This window comes from Neovison vison, chromosome 5 (genome assembly GCF_020171115.1).
Source record: "Neovison vison isolate M4711 chromosome 5, ASM_NN_V1, whole genome shotgun sequence".
NCBI lineage: Eukaryota > Metazoa > Chordata > Mammalia > Carnivora > Mustelidae > Neogale > Neogale vison.
This window is the reverse complement of record NC_058095.1, coordinates 119,102,437-119,120,762: the sequence shown is the minus strand read 5'-3', so window position 1 is coordinate 119,120,762 and position 18,326 is coordinate 119,102,437. Positions and strand designations below refer to the sequence as shown.

The following is an 18,326-nucleotide window of genomic DNA, read 5'->3' as shown; positions in this document are numbered from 1 at the left end:
TATCTAAATCTTAACTTTTTTTTTAAGATTTTATTTATTTATTTGACAGACAGAGATCACAAGTAGGTAGAGAGCAGACAGAGAGAGAGAGGGAGAAGCAGGCTCCCTGCTCAGCAGAGAGCCCAAAGTGGGGCTTGATTCCAGGACCCTGGGATCATGACCTGAGCCGAAGGCAGAGCCCCCAACCCACTGAGCTACCCAGGCGGCCCTAAATCTTAACTTTTAAATCTAGGAAGAAAGTAAAATTTGAGGTCAGACACTTGTGGCATTTTAGGTTTCAGCAGAGTAATTAAATGTGAGTATTTGTAATTCTTGAAAACTATCCTCTTCCATACAAACTAATAGTACAAACTAATGTTTTCCCTTCAAACTCAATTTGAAGGCAGTAACTTTTACCTTGAAAACATATAATTTGTTTATTATTTTTTTTCAAAGTACCTGGAGTTGGTAGGTCATTACAGAAAGTTCCAAAACAAACACGTTAAAAACTAATGTGATGACCTTTTTAATCTATTTCAGTCAAGATAAAAGACAAAGGCTGTGGGATTTTTTAGTACTATTCACTCATAACAAAACAGATCTAAAGTATCTTATCAAACTGAGTCTACCTTCCTAGTTTGACTTTTTGTTTTATTGTTATTTTGTTTGCTGAACAGAAAACTTAGATTTTCCTTACTTTCCTTTGTACTGAAAACATGAATAAGCAAGTAATCACTTAGAGAGACACACAAAGTGGGTCTGCATGATATGAAGGGTTTCTTTGATTATTTGCCTTCGTGTATATCTCCAAAAGTACTCAGCAGACTATAGTCAATTTATAAGTGATATTCAAAATCAGAATTTTTTGTCAGCAGTAATCAATAATAAACTATTCCTAAAGTACATCAGAATATATATTTATATATCCTACAATTGGCTCATCCTATTGTAACTCTAGAAAACAAATTATGATCTAAAAAATATAAACATCCATGAGGAAGACCAAAAGGAAGCACCTACTGAAACTGAACCATATTGGCTGAAATTGGGTAAGTTCTTTATTTGTGGAAGTTGATTAATTTGATATGACCACTTACAAGTGGCTAAGGAAGTTGAGTTGAAAATGAATAGTAAAAGGAGACAAAATAGATTTTTGTATCATTAAAATAGTAAAAATAGAAATTTTAAAAATACATAAAGCATTTGACAAAAGTCAACACTTATTAATGATAAAAATTCATAGCAAAATCTGAGAAGGAAACTTCCTCAACTGTATAAAAAGCATCTACCAAAGGGGGGGGAAATACATATATATATATATATATATATATATATATATATATATTTATAAAACTAACACCAAACTTACTAGTGAAACACTAAAAGTTTTCACCCTTGCTTTCACCACTTTTATTCACCATTGTATGAAAAGACCCAGTAAGTTCAATAAGGCAAGAAAAAGAAATGAAGGGTAAATTAAAAAGGAAGGAGAAAATTTTCAGTAATTGTATTCACAAATAATATTGTTTAGGCAAAAAATAAAAAGCAATCAAAACGAATCACAAACAAAATTTCTTAGAAACAATAAGTAAGCTAAGGTTGCCATATTCAAGGTCATAACACAAAAATCAATATTTCTATTTACTAGCAACGAACTATAGAAAATCAAAATTTCAAAAATAATATATTTAGCATAGTTCCCTAAGATTCAAACGCTTAGCAAATAAATATTTTCAAATGATAAGTACAGCATCTATACCCTGAACATGGCACAAATTATGAAATGAATCAAAGAAGACCTAAATAGATGAAGAGATATATTGTGTCAATGGAGTGGAAACTCAACATGGTAAAGATGTTAATGGTCCTCAAACAATCTATACACCTAAAATAATAATATTCATATTTACAGTATGATTTTATGTAAATATAGATGAGATTCTAAAATTTATAACAATAAGCAAAGTGACTATAAAAGGCAAAATAATTTTGAAGGAGAATAAAGTTGAAGGAATCACACTATTTTGAGACTTACTAAGAAGCCACACTAATCAAGACAGTATAGTATTGTAGACAGAAAAGACACAGAGATCAATAGAAGAGAAGAGACTGCCCATAAGTAGCCCACAGAAATAAGGCCAATTGATTTTTGACAAAGTTGCAAAGGCAATTCAATAGAAATGAACCTTAACCTACACCTCACATTTATATATAAACATGTGTGTGTGTGTATGTGTGTGTGTGTGTGTGAAAATGGATCATATATCTGAATGTAAATGTAAAACTATAAAACTATAGAAGAAAACTTAGCAAAAAATCTTTGTGACCTGACATTTGGCAGAGTTCTTAGACATGATACCAAAAAAGCATAATCCATAGAAAAAAAAAAAAAAAGAACCAAACTGACACAGCAATTTGGTATTTACTTTAAAGAAATGTAAACTAGACTCACATGAAAGATTTGTACATAAATATTTACAGGAGCTCTCTTTGTCAAAACGGGAGTCAGCCCAGATTTCTTTCAATAGATGAACAGATAAACAGACTATGGTACATGCACGTAATAGAAAACTATTTAGCAATAAAAAAACAAACCACTTATGTAATAAAATGGATGAATCTCAAAAGCATTTTGGTGAGTGAAAGAAGCCAGGCTCGAAAAATCACATAGAGGATGATTCTATTTATAAAACTTTTCAAAAAAGAAAATAGCAAAAATGATGACAAAGAAAAGATCAGGAGATGCCAAGGTTTAAAGTTGACTATAGATATAGCATAAGGAAGTTTTCTGGGGTGATAGAACTGTTTAATATCCTGATTATGGTGGTGGTTTCATGAAGCTTTTATATGTACATGATTAAAAATACACAGAACTCTACACTCAAAAAAAGTTTCATTACTATATTCTAATAAAAGGTAATGGCAAATTACACTAAAGTGATATCTGAGTGTCATATATACTGAAGATTCTTCCATCTCAAAGAATATTATAAAACTACAAGTTCTTTTATTAAGTATCTTCAATAAACACTGTTTCTGAACTTTGTCTTTTAAAATGATATAAAGCCAACTTTAAAATCTATGTAGAAATTTGGACAGACTACAAATGGATTCAAGATATAAAGATCTATTTAGCCACACTAGCAAACCCAAGCAAAAGTTGTCTAAGACATCCACCTTAATATGAATTATTTAGCTAAATTTTCGTTTATTTCGAAGATTTTTTTGTGTGTGCAGTTCCCATTTTCCCAGCCATACATAAATACTTCAAATGAAGTTTGCAGACTGCATTTATTGCAAAGGAACAGCTTTTTTTTTTTCCTTCTTTTAAGTAGGCCCCCTGCCCAATGTGCAACTTGAACTTGTCATCCTGATATCAAGAGTTGCATGCTCTACAGACAGAGCCAGCCAAGCACCCCAACAAAGGAACAGTTTGTTGTTGTTGTTTTAAATTTCAGTGCAGGAAAGAAACATGGCTACATTGTGAAGAACTGGGATCCATCCTCAGAAACCGTGAGTTTCTAAATTCAGAAAATGCCTTGTGAATTGATTCTGCATTTGGAAATGAACAGAGTACCTTTGTAAAAACTCTGAAGACATTTTAATAGGAAATGGTTGGTGTCTAAGATGTACCAAAGTATATGCAAAATATCTTCAAAGTGGTTTTGCAACTTTGGTGGCAAAATTAGGATATACTATTTAAAATGTGTGGTTTTATATTTTATATGAGACAATATATGAAAATTTCTCAGTTATCAAATATAATTCTTGTTATAACTTTTGCATTAGAAAAAATCTTCCATGCAGCACTGTAATAATCATGAAATAATGATAAGTGGGTGTTAAGTCTGAGCAATTTTAAACAATATTTGGATTTCTAAAAAATGAGAAAACTGTGGGATGAGAAAAATAAAGACCTCATCACTCTGAGTCTCATTTCTAATTAATTTCTAAGAAAAAAATACCAGAATTCTATTTCCCAAAGTATTCCTGCAAAAGGAAGAGAGGAAAAAAATTCAAGCATTAGGAAAATGGATCGTATGGTTAGTTTTCACCGTCCTAGATGCTATTTCAGTAGATTCTAGAATTCAATCTGTGATTAGGGCAATCACTGTGATAAATACATACAAAATACCTTGGTGCTAATTTCCAGTATTCTCTTATATATCCCATTACAGAGTTATGGGGCAGTCAGGAAATTTCCTATGGAGAAAATTCTTGACAAACCAAACAGCTCTGGCATTTCCAGAATCCTTGGCGTGGAAACACTGGTATCCTTGATATCCTTTCACCTTTCTGTGCCCGTTTATCAAAGATGAGACCTTTGAGTCTCATCAGTGGGTGAATTCACTCCACAAATGTACATTTAGCTTGGACCCTAGGCAATATTTTAAAAATCCAGCTTTCAACAATGTAAAGTTCACAACATCTGACATCTGATCAGGAATGATAAGGTATGCAATAAACTAGGAAAATATAATCCATGGCTAGGGGAACATCAAAAAAACAGATCCAGGCATGAAAAATATGATGAAATTAACCAAAAAGAATCTTAAAAATATGTTCAAATATTAAAAATATGGTCAAGAACATGAAAGCATGAACCTGAGAATAAGTGTCTCCTTAAATTTTGAGCCCTCAGTACCTCCCTTTGTATCATCTTCATCTTAGGCCTGAAGGAGAGAAATAGATGATACAAAAAAAACACCCAAATGGAAATTCTAAAAGTGAAAACTACAATATTTGAAATGAAAAATACATTAAATAGGACTGACAGCAGATTAGACACTTGAAGAAGAAAAGATGCAGCATTTTGTACCGGGTTCTAAAAGCATTTACCTCAATAATTGTGTGTGTGTGTGTGTGTGTGTGTGTGTGTGTGTGTGTACACACACACACACACACACACACACAATTCCCAGCCATAACATAAATACTTCAAATGAAGTTTGCATTATTGCATTTATTGCAAAGGAACAGTTTTTTTTTTCTTCTTTCAAGTAGGCCCCATGCCAAATGTACAACTTGAACTTGTGACTCTGAAATCAAGAGTTGTATACTCTACTGACAGAGTGCATGTATATATATATTTAACAGACACACGGGGCACCTGGGTGGCTCAGTGGCTTAAGCCTCTGCATTCGGCTCAGGTCATGATCTTAGGGTCCTGGGATCAAGCCCCACATGAAGCTCTCTGCTCACAGGGAGACTGCTTCCCTCTCTCTGCCTACCTCTCTGCCTACTTGTGATCTCTCTCTCTCTCTCAAATAAATAAATAAAATCTTAAAAAACCCCACAAACACAAAGTATAAATATATATAATGTTATATTTATACTTTGTGTTTGTACAAGTTTTACATATTTGTGTCAACATTATATTTTTAAATTTGTAATATACTAGAAAGCAGAGACAGGTATGTCAAATACCAGAAGGATCTCCCAAAGATTGCAATACAAAAATGAAGAAAGTTTTAATTCTAGAAATGTTGATTTAGAATAGGAATTGTTAAAGAAAAACGAAAGTATGTCCTTAACTCTTTGAAGTCCTCATTAAGAGAGAATTTACTTCTCACAAACAAATTTGGGTTTAGATGTGTAGTATGCTGTTAAATCATATCATTATAGCTTCAGCTATACTAAGATGATCTGTGTTATCCTGTTTCAGAAGTACAGGGGAGTGGAATTTTCAAAATTCTTTTCAATTGGGCACATAAAGTTCACTGCATATATTGATGCCATTGGGTTGAAAACAAAGTCAAACAAGTTGAACTTTTTCCTTATTTCAAAGGCACTGCTTTTCACATTGATAGGGAGCATTCTCTTTGCAGCACACTAAACACAACTGAGAGTTAAGAGGTGAATAATTCACTTTAAGCCTTTTCATACCGACATTGCTTCTGATAGCTTTGCCTTCAACAGAATATATGGTGTGGTTCTTTCTACATTGCTGAAGTAGGCAACAGCATTTTAAGCCACCACTTATAAAGTTATCTGATAGCACCTATGGCTTTGGAATTTTCAAAGAGCATGAGGTATGGCAATAACTGTACTTATCAATGATTTTCAAAATAATATATTTTATATAAGTATAGTATGATCGACATTTGTGTTTTGCAACCAAAGGCATAATAAAAACATGAGAAATTCTTACCACATTTAGCAAAAACTAGCATTACTTTAAATTAAAAATGAGAGGACAAGAACAGCCACATCCTGTAAAGAGAACATTTTAAGTCTACAGCTCAATTAGGATGACTGAGATGATTTTTTTAAAGTTATGTGGCTACATATTAAAAGCTCTTGCAAATGTTAACTCTTTTGTAAAGGATACTGATAACTTCAATAATAACTTGTGTGCCAGAATTTAATTATGTCATTTTGAATTTTAAAGAAAATCATCTTTGACAAGAAAGAAGAAAATTGAAATAATCAAAAGGTAAGAGGAGTTGCTATTTGTTATCTACAAAAGCACACAAAATAAAGAATACTGTACATTCTTTTTCATATTTGCTAAAGCCTGGAGGCCATAGGCCACCAAGTTGCCACTGAATCTTAGATATGCTTTCTCACTGGCAATGGCATAGAGTTATGCCATGAGTTGATGTCTTAGGGAGAAAAAAATCCAAAATTTGAGTTGCTAACTTCAACATCTCCAATTAACCCATTCTCTTCAGTACAATCAGCCTCTCCATTTCAATGCTAACTAATACTCAATCTTTTTCTTTTTCTTCCAGTGATGGTAGTGGTCATAATGGTGGAGGGGGGAGGGAGGTCGGGAGTTAATTCCTTTCTGCTTCTTATTTTGGTTGGTTTTTGCTAGTACTCAGCCAGATATGTTGTCTTAGAAGACTCTCCTCTGCTTTCCTCCTATCATGCTTTTTTTTTCTATCTTTATTAAGAATATGGAAGGAAGGGTGCCTGGGTGGCTCAGTCTTTAAGCATCTGCCTTTGGCTTAGCTCATGAGCCCAGTGTCCTGGGATCTAGCCCCATATAGGGCCCCTCTGCTCCGCAGGAAGTCTGCTTCTCTCTCTCCAGATCACCTGTGCTTATGTTCCCTCTCTTACTATCTCTCTCTGTCATAAATAAAATCTTAAAAACAAAAAAAGAATATGGAAGGATTATCCCACTGGAGGGAATACCTACAACTGGATTCTCTGAACGGTCAAAGGTCTATGTAGCCAATGAATGAACATTCATTAGAAGTCTGAACTTCTAGGTTGGGAGAAGGGGGGTAGGGTTATGGACATTGGGGAGGGTATGTGCTTTTGGGTAAATTCGAAGGGGAGGTGAACCATGAGAGACTATGGACTCTGAAAAACAATCTGAGGGGTTTGAAGTGGCGGGGGGGGGTGGTGGGAAGTTGGGGTACCAGGTGGTGGATATTATAGAGGGCACGGATTGCATGGAGCACTGGGTGTGGTGAAAAAATAATGAATACTGTTTTTCTGAAAATAAATAAATTGGAAAAAAAAAAAGAAGTATGAACTTCTAGAACTCTGACATACGAAGAGAAAGAGAGGAAAGGGAGGGAAACAGATTGGTGACTCATGATTTTACTTACTATCCCCATGAATGCTGAGTCTTCTGCAAGATGCATTTCCTTAAAATCTTATTAGGGTTAAAGAACTTGCTAACAAATAAAAGGAAGTTTTCATAAATTGATTTATTTAGATTCAAACCAGTTTTCAGTCCAATTCATTTAGCTAATATGGACAATCATACTGCCCTGAATCTAAATTTATGTAATTTGTGTTATTGTGCACTTTCTGTGATACAAGGCTTGGAGTATTCTGTCTTATATTAGGACCTACAAAACAGTATTAGTGATATTTATTATTCATTCTTTCCAACTGACCTAGAAGACATAATAGTGTTACTGTCTACATGGTTTCTTTAACAGATAAACTACAGCTAACTAACTTTCATAAAGTTACCCATCATATAACCAATCCATTGCAGAACAATAACCCTTGCTGGTGACTGCTAGGACCAGTCAATTGCTGCACTGCCTCTCTTAAAAACAGAGAAAAATAAGGCTCCATCCCAATATTTTCAGAATTGTTAATGAGAAATTAATGTAACGTGCCTTGAAGTGCTTTTAAAAATTACTGTTATGCAGTGGCAGTATCGTAGCCAATAAGGTTTATCCGAGGCGCGATTATTGCTAATTGAAAAATTACTGTTACATACTAAGAAAGAAAAATTCTACTAACACCCCTAATAATAAGACAACTCATTGAAAAAGTCAGCACTTCTACTTTCTAGACTTGCATGTTAAATTATTTGAATAGCTGAACATTTTATATAACTCCAATAACCAGATTTCTTTTCCTTTGGCCAATAACACAAAAAGGTAATTATGGCCATTTATTACCAAATATTCTAATGCATGCAGTAGGCTTAACTGTATGATTACTTACCATCATGACAGATATATAAATTGCCAAAATAGGCACTTCCGCACACTTACCTTTTAAAGTGCAAAAGAAATTCAAGGTATTACTTATAGTCTATCATTATGTAAATACCAAAAAACAAGAACTAATTTAAAAGGTGAACCAAACTGTATGCCTGTTATCCACTTCATCAGCTTATTTTTTCAAAATACACTCAAATTAAAAACATTATGAATGAATTGATTTTGATACACAAAGTTCACCAGATTGCTCCCCCAAATATTAAATTTTTAATCATAAGATAAAGTCAATTATTCAGGTAACTCATTTTGCTAATGAAAAAATTATCAATAAGATCAGGTTCCTGTCTGATTTTGCATCTACCTTTCAAATAATCACCTGTATAGGTATATTCCAGGTCCTAATAGGATTTAAAAAAATAGAAGGAATTCAAGGTGAAATTGAGTGATGCAACACCTTTCTCATTTTTTTCCTTCTTCTAAGTCTCGATAGGGAATTTTTAACTCTTTAGGGACAATGATGCAGGCAACCAGCTAACCAACCCATATATTTTACAGTAATTAGTAAATACTTTGGAGGAATTTTGAAGTCCCCGGTCTTTTGCATGGGTTTCAAAGATAATTTATTATGTTTTCCAAAATTACAAAAATCATATACAATTATAAATTTTCAAAAAAATTATTCATTGTATTTGAATTTCTGGCTTGAAAAACAAGAGTAATGTGAGAATACAATTATGAAAATTTAGGAGATAATATACAAGAAATTTGCAAGACCTGTCCTCAGAAAGGACTATTAGAAAGTAAAAGGCATTCCTAAATTTGAAGAAAAAATTAATTATTAATCAAATTTTGAGTATTAGAATACTAGAATATTTATCATTTTCCTACTGAAATATAGGAAGAAGTAGCACATTCAAAATGTATGATTCAATGGGAAGAGTCTATTTTAGGTTGGCATTCATTCCTGAAATTAGAATAAAGCCAAGTGTCTTTACTAATGTTAACAGATTTTTAATTAAACATTAGCACAAAATGAAATGAACTATCTCTACTCTTTATCAGACTGACACTTAATACCTAATTCAAGTATCCCCAGCTTTCTTTGCTTGGAGACTTCAATTCTAAGAATTTTTTCTCGTTGGGTAAAAGCAGCAGTCTTACCTACACAATCATTTCAGAGATAATAGGCTTTCATTCTTTCATATCTAATTTTGAAATAACGGACAAATACCTTGATCTTGTTAGAGACTTTATAATTTACATGGTATAGTTTTTTTAAAAGATACACAAATGGAAAGAAATTAAGAGATGTTAACAGTTAGTAATGCCTTACAAAAATAGTTGGTGAACCCTGGCCTCTGGCCCGCTATCTGTTTTTGAAAATCAAGCTGTATTGGAATTCAGCCATGCCCTTTCATTTATATGTTGTCTATGGCCACTTTCATGCTTCAATGGCAGAGTTGAGTAGTTGTGACAGAGACTGTATGGCCCATAAACCCCAAAATATTTACTATATGACTCTTAACAGAAAAAGTTGCAGGCTCCTGGCTTAGAAAAACTCTCAGTTCTTAACCTTTTAATTACAATTTTTACTCTATTCACTCCTGCAGATAAAATACTAATGAGGCATTTTCACATATACACTCTGTTTTATTAGGTCATAGTTTAGGGGGAAAAAACAAAACCCAAAATTCATTTTCATCCTCTGTGGGACAGACTTCTCTCACAGAGTTTGCATTTTGAAGGTGCCCGATTGAAAAACTGTTTATATCTTTTTTTCAAGTGGTTTTCAGTATTAGGTGATTTGTAGCATGTTTATATTCAATTCCAAACTACTTAAAACTATGGAAACAGTACCATCACGGGAACACCTGAAAACAAAATGCACTTAAACACATTAAGTTTCCTGAAGTGTATTACAAGTTCCTCTAGAGTGTACTTAGAATAAGAGTAAGTAACCTGTTCCTTCCCAGAAAAAAAGAACACTTCTGTTCTTGGTCCTTTATCTCCTGTGCTTCCTTATGTATTTTACAGGGTGATTTTTGTCATTGTTTCTCAACCCCTCCAAATCTATTCCTTCCTTTCAACCTCACCAGCTAGAACCATTGTAATTTCTATTTTACAGATAGAGAAACTGAGGCCTGTGGAATTCATGAAAGGTTAGACGGAGGTCCCAATATGAGTAAGTAAGAGGAAGAAGTTTCTTTTCACTCAAAATTTTGCACTATTTCAAATAAAAAACCTGCAAGTTCTATAATGATCCATCTTCCTTTTGTATGTATTATGCTTTGCTTTCTAGCCTATTTATCACTGTCTGATGTATTTTACAGATTTATTACTTTCATTCTAATACTGCTTGTTAATCAATGCTCCCTACTGAGTACTGATACCAGGTCACACCCCCTTGAATGGCTTTGTTCCTATAATTGTTCAGCTCTGAATCATTTTAAACAAAGATAAAAGCAATTAGCTCTACTGGTCAACTTTGATTCAAATAAAAGAATCAAAGCCAGTTCTATAATTAAATCTGATGATCCTGGGCTGCTTCTGGAGTCTCCAAAATTTGGAAATATTTTCACTCTATAGGATCAACTTATAGAACTTCTTGAAGCTTCTGCCGATTGTCACTTTGAAAGACCCTGAGGCAATGTGCCATACGTACACAGGTCCCAGCACAGTTCCTGAAGCTTAGTATACAGAGGCCTAAAGAATTATTTTTCCAAATTGACCTGCATTCTAGGAAGTAAGTTGCAGTAACTCGGAGTAGCGATTATTCATGCTATACAATGTTTTCATACTCCATAGATACTTCAGTAGAAATGTATGTCAAACATGATATCCCAACTGGTATAGGAACAGAAATCCTAAACTCTGAGTCAGATGACACTAATTCTCTATTCCTAGCTAGCTGTATATATGTGAGTAACATTTCTGTGCTTCAGTTTTCTCACATGAAAAGAAGTGTAAATGAAATCAGATGTTATCATATGTCTCTACATTTCTGGCATTCATTACAACAGTTCTTTTGTGCAAACTTTTCTTCAGTTTCTACCTGGTGTGAGTTTTCTTCCCATAAGGTCTCCGTGCATAAAAAGCACAGTTCAATAACATCTTTCCACTTCAGAGTTTACTTTGGTAGTATAAGAAGTTTAAAATATCTGTAAATTATTTCTTCAGAAGACAGTCTACCAAAAAAAAAAAAAAAAGACAGTCTACCAAAAATTGGTCATTTTTTGAAATGTCTACTTAACATTTATTTTTTTTTTTCTACTTAACATTTAAAGCAAAGGTGACCAGTCCTGGTTTAGAGAGGTCAAAGTGGAAATTTATGATAAAATAAATTAGCATCCTAGTAAAATTAATTTTTAATATTGTACATATTATGGAATAAAATTGTACTCTTAAACAACTGCTAACATTTGGGCCAACTGAAATATTGTTTTTATGGAAAATATGCCTGCAAATCAGTACCCTAACTGCTTCAGTGCTTTATGTCATTTGCTATTAACAACAATAACTATGTGTTAATATTTATTCAACATTTAGTATTGATTATATCCTTTTTATGCATAATCATATTGCATCTTGAATTTTGATTATGACAGCTCTATGAGTAGCAAAATAATATTACACTTAATAAGAAAACAGGAAAAAAAAGTTAAGCAACCTGTTCTGGACTGAAAAGCTATATATATATAGATATATATGGATATAGATACAGATATAGATATATAGAAAAGCTATCTATCTATAGATAGATAGATAGATAGATAGATATCTACAGATAGATATATTTTCTTTTTAGACCAAGAACCTTGGGAATTGAATCTCAGTGTAAAGCATCAAACTGTCAATCAGGGAGTAACTGATTAAATGAATTACCCATTAATTGGCCCAGAATTCCAGCATTGTTAAGGTAGTATGAAACTCCATCATTGGCATGGGATGATGTCTACCTGTGATATATTTATATAATTTTAGGCAAAAAGCAGCTTAAGATATTATGTTTAATATATACCTGTAAAAAATCTAGTTGTGTGTCATGTTTATGTGTGTACCTAACAGCATGGGAAGACAGAGCAGTTTATGAACCCTTATTCAAAACCCTGGCACTTAGAAGACACGTTTTGTAATCCCAAACTCTTTCATATTTCAGAATGACATTTTGTTGTACATGTCATGTATTACCTATCCCAGCAGAGAATGGTACAATACCTCAAATTTAAACATTTTAATATGTCTTCAATAAAAAAATGTTCATATTAACACTAAGTGGAACTAGTAAAGGTTAAAAATAGTCTTAAATCAGTTCAGGTCTGAGTCTTTTGGATCTGTATTTAGAGAAGGGACTGTGGATCTGAACAACAAAAGGTCAGCAATAGCTACCTCTGAGTACTTAATCATAAGCAATTATAACTTTTTAAAGATTTTATTTATTTATTTGAGAGAGTGACAGTGAGAGAGAGCATGAGAGGGGAGAAGGTCAAAGGGAGAAGCAGACTCCTTATGGAGCTGGGAGCCGCACGTGGGACACCATCCCAGACCGGGATCATGACCTGAGTGGAAGGCAGTTGCTTAACCAACTGAGCCACCCAGGTGCCCAGCAATTATAACTTTTTAAATGCAACTTTCTGTGTGTAAACCTGGCAATTCACAGACCTGTACCCTTGGGGTTAATAATACATTATATGTTAATAAAAAATAAAAAATTTAAAAATAAAAAAATAAATGTAACTTTCTCTATTTTCAGACTACAGATATGTAATGAGTTCTTACAATGCACCAGGTGCTGTTTTAGGTATGTTTTTTTAGCAGAGGTTTTGCAGTAAAAATTATTAAAATGCAAAATATGGCTAAAAATATGATAAATGACTATAGTGACTATAAATAAATAAAAACATAATCATTTAATTTTGGGAAATAAAATTTAAAAAAGAAAGAAACTCAAAGACACACCTACTGAACCAACCAACCGTCTATTATTGCAGATCTGAAGTTATTTTAATGCAAAAATTTTGATTTTTTGCATATAAGAGTTTTATAATAATGGCTGTTATTCCCAAGAGTAAAATCTCTTCAAGGGAAACTATTGACTTGGTGAAAATCAAATAGGAAAGAAGTAACTGGCCTTGCAATCAAATGTAGCCAATTCAACCCTAGAGGCTGACTACAAATTCCAGTTCAATGTTAGAGGAGCTGAAATCCAAAAGGCAATAGACTAGCAGAGCCAGAATCTCAACTATACAGGTCTAGAAGCACAGTCCCAGTGGAGTAGCTTCATCTTTAGGATATCTGTCATGGAGCACAAAACCAAGTGTCCAAAAATCTCATATATTTACCTTTCAATTGTCCTTGAGAAACTCTTCTTTATACATTACTTAATTCTACGTTTTTTGAAAAAAGTATTATGTGCCCTGCTTGTATGTACATTAGACACATTTTTGTATTAATATAAAACACAAAGTAGATAGCTTTTCCCAAGAAAGAAGTGAAAAAAAAAGAATTTTTCTTTTTTCTGATAGCTTGCCTCCTCCTCCCTTCTTTTGAAAACCGAATCAGGTTGTCACATATAGTTTGAAAAATAGGTTTTTCCTGTCTGTGAAGGAGCATGGGTTTATTCAAGCAGAGTTAGGTAGTTTATAAAAGCCATATACTTAATATAAAAAAGGCAAGGTATAAAACTCTTCCTGTAGTCTAATTTGATTTAAGGTTCCCGATACCCCCTTTCTTAAGAGGACAGAACATCACAATATGAAATGGTGCACCTAGTAGCACAGTACATAAATAGCTCAGGCTGAAAGCATAACAATAAGCTCTCCGTCTATTATTGCAGAACCAATAAATAAGCATAATGAAAATCATGACACATTATTACATTACTCTGTATTGCCTCTATTCATTAAAAAAAAAGATGAGTGCATTTAAAATAATTTCACATGTCAAATGACACTAAGCCTTCCAGTTGAGATGATATTGAAAGGAATATTTGTAAAGGGCAGATGCATGGTCTTATGTGGCTTATATCAAGACTACAATAAAAGCACAAAGAGTTGGAGATATAACTACTTCATTCCAAACTGATAGTAGCACAGTATCCCAAACAGTTACATCATTCACCTGTGCTATGTGTGTTCTGATATTAGAAAGTCAATAAAAAACACATTAACAAGCTTTAGAAAAGACTTCCCTGTCAATTAGCCCTTGGATGGATTCTACTTTTTCAGTTTCCCTGTTGATTTAATATACTAGATTATATTAGCAGCACTGATTTGTAAACAAGGAAGATCTGAATCCTATTAATGGAGATATGCTGCCAAAATAATCAGCTCCCTCCTTAACAAGTTTCCAAGTATTTGGAAAAGCTATGAAATGGGATTATAAGGTTAAGCTGTGTACATCTGGCTCATCACTATATAAATATTTCGGAAATTTGATCCCATAGGCTGAAGAAACACCTGTCTAATCAGGACTCTTTTCCAAGTTACATGAACTTCAGCGAGCAGAGCAGTACACAAATGCTGACAAGAAATAATGATCAATTTACATGATGTATTTCTCATGTTAGGCATATAATTGTATTATGTATCACTCATCTGAGTTAAGACATAAGAAATATTTTGGGAAGGTTCTGTGGCATCACATTTATTTTGGCAGAAGAGCTCGAGAGAGGTGCAACAATTTTTTAAATGCAGGAAAACCACCTGAAGTACTAAATATTGCTTTCTTTCCTTGGGTCATGGTATATAGTTCTAGAGTAATTGGATGTGGTAAGCATAAAGTAGTATAATATGGACCCAGAGAATAATTAATGAGAAGCAGGAGTTCGTGCATAAAATAACAGTAAAAAAGTTCAGCAGTCCCTCCAGTTAATCGAAACCTTAATGAATTTGAACATCAGTTGGTTTAACCAGATCCAGGATTAAATAACTATGCTGACTCTTTGTCAAATATACACCAGCCCATTAGGGCTGATTTTATGTTTTTCAAATTTTGTTCAAAGAGGTAATTGGGTTAAAAATGTACTGAATATGGCTCTTATCAAATTAACTTCAAATGTCCAACTTGAAAACATAGATTTTGAAACTGTGGTTCAAAATGGCAGCTAAAGGTCAATGAATCAAATTTCCAATTATATTTCCTGGGAGCAGATGGGTGCAATGAAACCTAATGATTGAATTTTAAATGCTTTCATGCACCTTTTATCTGTTTCCCAACATGTTGATTCTACCTTAATGCTCTAACAAGATAATAGGTTTATTACAATTAACCAACTGAAATGATATCTCCATTTTCCAATTATTCATATCATATTACCTGGGGATATTGAATCAGTGCTCCTTTCCTTTCCCACCCTTAGTGCCTTTCCATCACCATCCTACACTTAACACCAAACAAAACCCAAACTCTAATATCATTAAATAACAGATGTGTCCTGGGAGATTTGACATCTCTAGTCAAATGACGAGTACTTAAAATGAAGCCCAACTTTACTGAGGCTCACTGAGAAACTTGTTAGTTCAAAGGTATTTGTTGAATAAGTTTAACTATAAATTTCCTTTCCTTATGTTATAAACTGATACATTAGTCTATTTCTCTGACCTGCATAGGCTTAATATATAAGGAGGGTTTATCAAGTAGTTTAAAAAAAAACAGTATGCTCTAGGAGCACCTGGCTGGCTTAGTTGGTAGAGTGTTAGACTTTTGATCTCAGGGTTGTGAGTTCAAGGCCCAAATTGGGCACAGAGTTTACTTAAAATAAATAAATAAATGTTTTATTTACAGGAATGGCAGATGGAGGATTTTATCTCTACTATATCTCAGTAGAGCACATTCTTGTCCCAAGAACAAAAGTAAGGAATTATGATAATGTTTATTTCATTGCTTTTATATAAAAGAAATCAATATGTTATCTCTTAAAGTCTAGATGAAAGAAAATCCAAAAAGCTTTTTATTTTAACAAACAAAAGTTTCTCATGTATTAAATGCATTTTAATAATGCTAAAGGTAATATTATTTAATCCAACGCTTCTCAAATTCAACTCACCCCGCTATAGCTCCACTATAGGAATCAACTATGGGCATCTGAGGTCTGAATGTACATATATATAGTTAAATATGTTAAATAGCTTAAGGTGATAAACAACACCACGGGCTCATCTATATCTATATCTATATCTGTCTATCTATCTATATATATATATGTCTGCATTATTTAAAAATATTCACATTAGATGTAAATGTACAACGTTCTTAAGGTATCCCTGTAAAAATATATTTTCTGAATGGATATCACAGAAAAGAGACCAGATGAAATGAATAAGAAGAAAACAAGTAGAACAAGCCAGCATAAGACACAAATAATAATTCCCTTCCTTTTGCTTCAAACTATGTACTTTGATCATTTTTAAATATCTAAACAGCTTTTTGAAATTTCTAAACAAATAATACGTTTTCAGATTCTATGGTTTTATGTGAAGACTAATATAAATGCACAAATCCTGGTATATTTGTAGGACATTTACAGCTTTTCCAACATTGTTTAGAAGTCACATTTCCAATAGATTTCTAAGCTGTATCCTTTTAAAAGAAAGCATGTATGATAGGTCAAGGAAAGAACATTCAGAGAAATGAGTAAAATTCAGACAGATTATGGATGATTATAGGCCCAGTTTCTGATCTACTGAGAGGTTATCTGCTCCCAGTACTCAGGCTTTTCTTAGTGACAGGAAAGCAAGACCCATCTGGAGACAGCAGCACCCATTGCTGCTATGCCTTCTTTCCCCAAAATGCCAAGTATTTCATAGTAAATATATGGATGGGCTCAAACTATAATGCTTGGATAAATGTGGGTATAAATGTCCCCTCTGAGAACTTGCTATTTATTGGTTTATCTTATATAACATTTAACACTATAATCTTTCAGAAAGCCTTTCTCTTATTTTTGAGTGTTAACTGACAATAAATCCTAAACTTAAATTTGCATTTCAATGTTCCTTCCTATTATTTTTTCTTTCACTCTGTATCTCAACTATCTGGCAGTGGAGATAATTAAATTTTTAATATGGTTTGAAAGTTCATTCTGCTTGAAAACTTTATCAGACCTCCTTATTGTTTGATATGGATTTTGCAGTTAAAGTTTAAAATTCAGATAAATAGTAATTAAGTCCCAGAATAGCTTAAAGGTAGTAAATTATTTCAATTAAGAATTTTTAAAATTATTTTGTTATTTATTAACTGAATTGATTATGGACTGAACAACCCTGCAGGTTGTATATGTGTTTTAAATAACAATACTGAAATGGGTAACATACTGCTTATGTAAATGCTTAGCTTATGTTTCCTCAATATGTGCATAAAAATGTCATACCACCTACATGAAATAAATTCTGAAATTTTGAGAAAAATTTTGTAGGTTGGATTACTAGTATTATACACATTGATCATTGCCCTTAGTGATATCCTTTTCCCATTATCAGATGGTGAATTGTTGATATGAAAGTGATTAAATCATAAAATTATATATTATTAAATACAAATAAAAATAATCCAAAAATTACTATTTATGCTTTATCTGTAATTTCATTTCATTAAAAAAGTCCCATAGATAAAATAATCACATTTTTTGGTAATAATTTACTAGAACTGTATAATTCTTAAAACCTTAACAAAGAGACATAACGTTTGAATTCTATGGTTTTAATACTTTATAAAGCATATTAAGGAATAGGACAAAAGACAAATACTCTTACCAACACCATTTGCTCTAAATATACTGTGTGTATATATAATATACACATGCACACACATATATACATATGTGTGTATATATACATATACATGTGTACATATATATATAAACGAATTCACTGAAAGCTTGATACTCATAATTGTGAACTTTGATCACTTTTTTCCCATGAACTTGTAATA

At 32.8% G+C, this 18,326-nt stretch overlaps 1 protein-coding gene and 1 non-coding gene across 4 annotated transcripts in view; one reads left to right on the top strand and one right to left on the bottom strand.

Moving 5' to 3' along the window:
- Window positions 1-18,326, bottom strand: part of PCDH17 (protocadherin 17) — a 100,689-nt gene that overhangs the window by 66,754 nt on the left and 15,609 nt on the right. The gene's annotated exons all lie outside the window — the stretch shown is intronic.
- Window positions 8,088-8,234, top strand: LOC122908000. Its single transcript, XR_006384819.1, has one exon. It is a non-coding gene; the product is annotated as a U4 spliceosomal RNA (small nuclear RNA).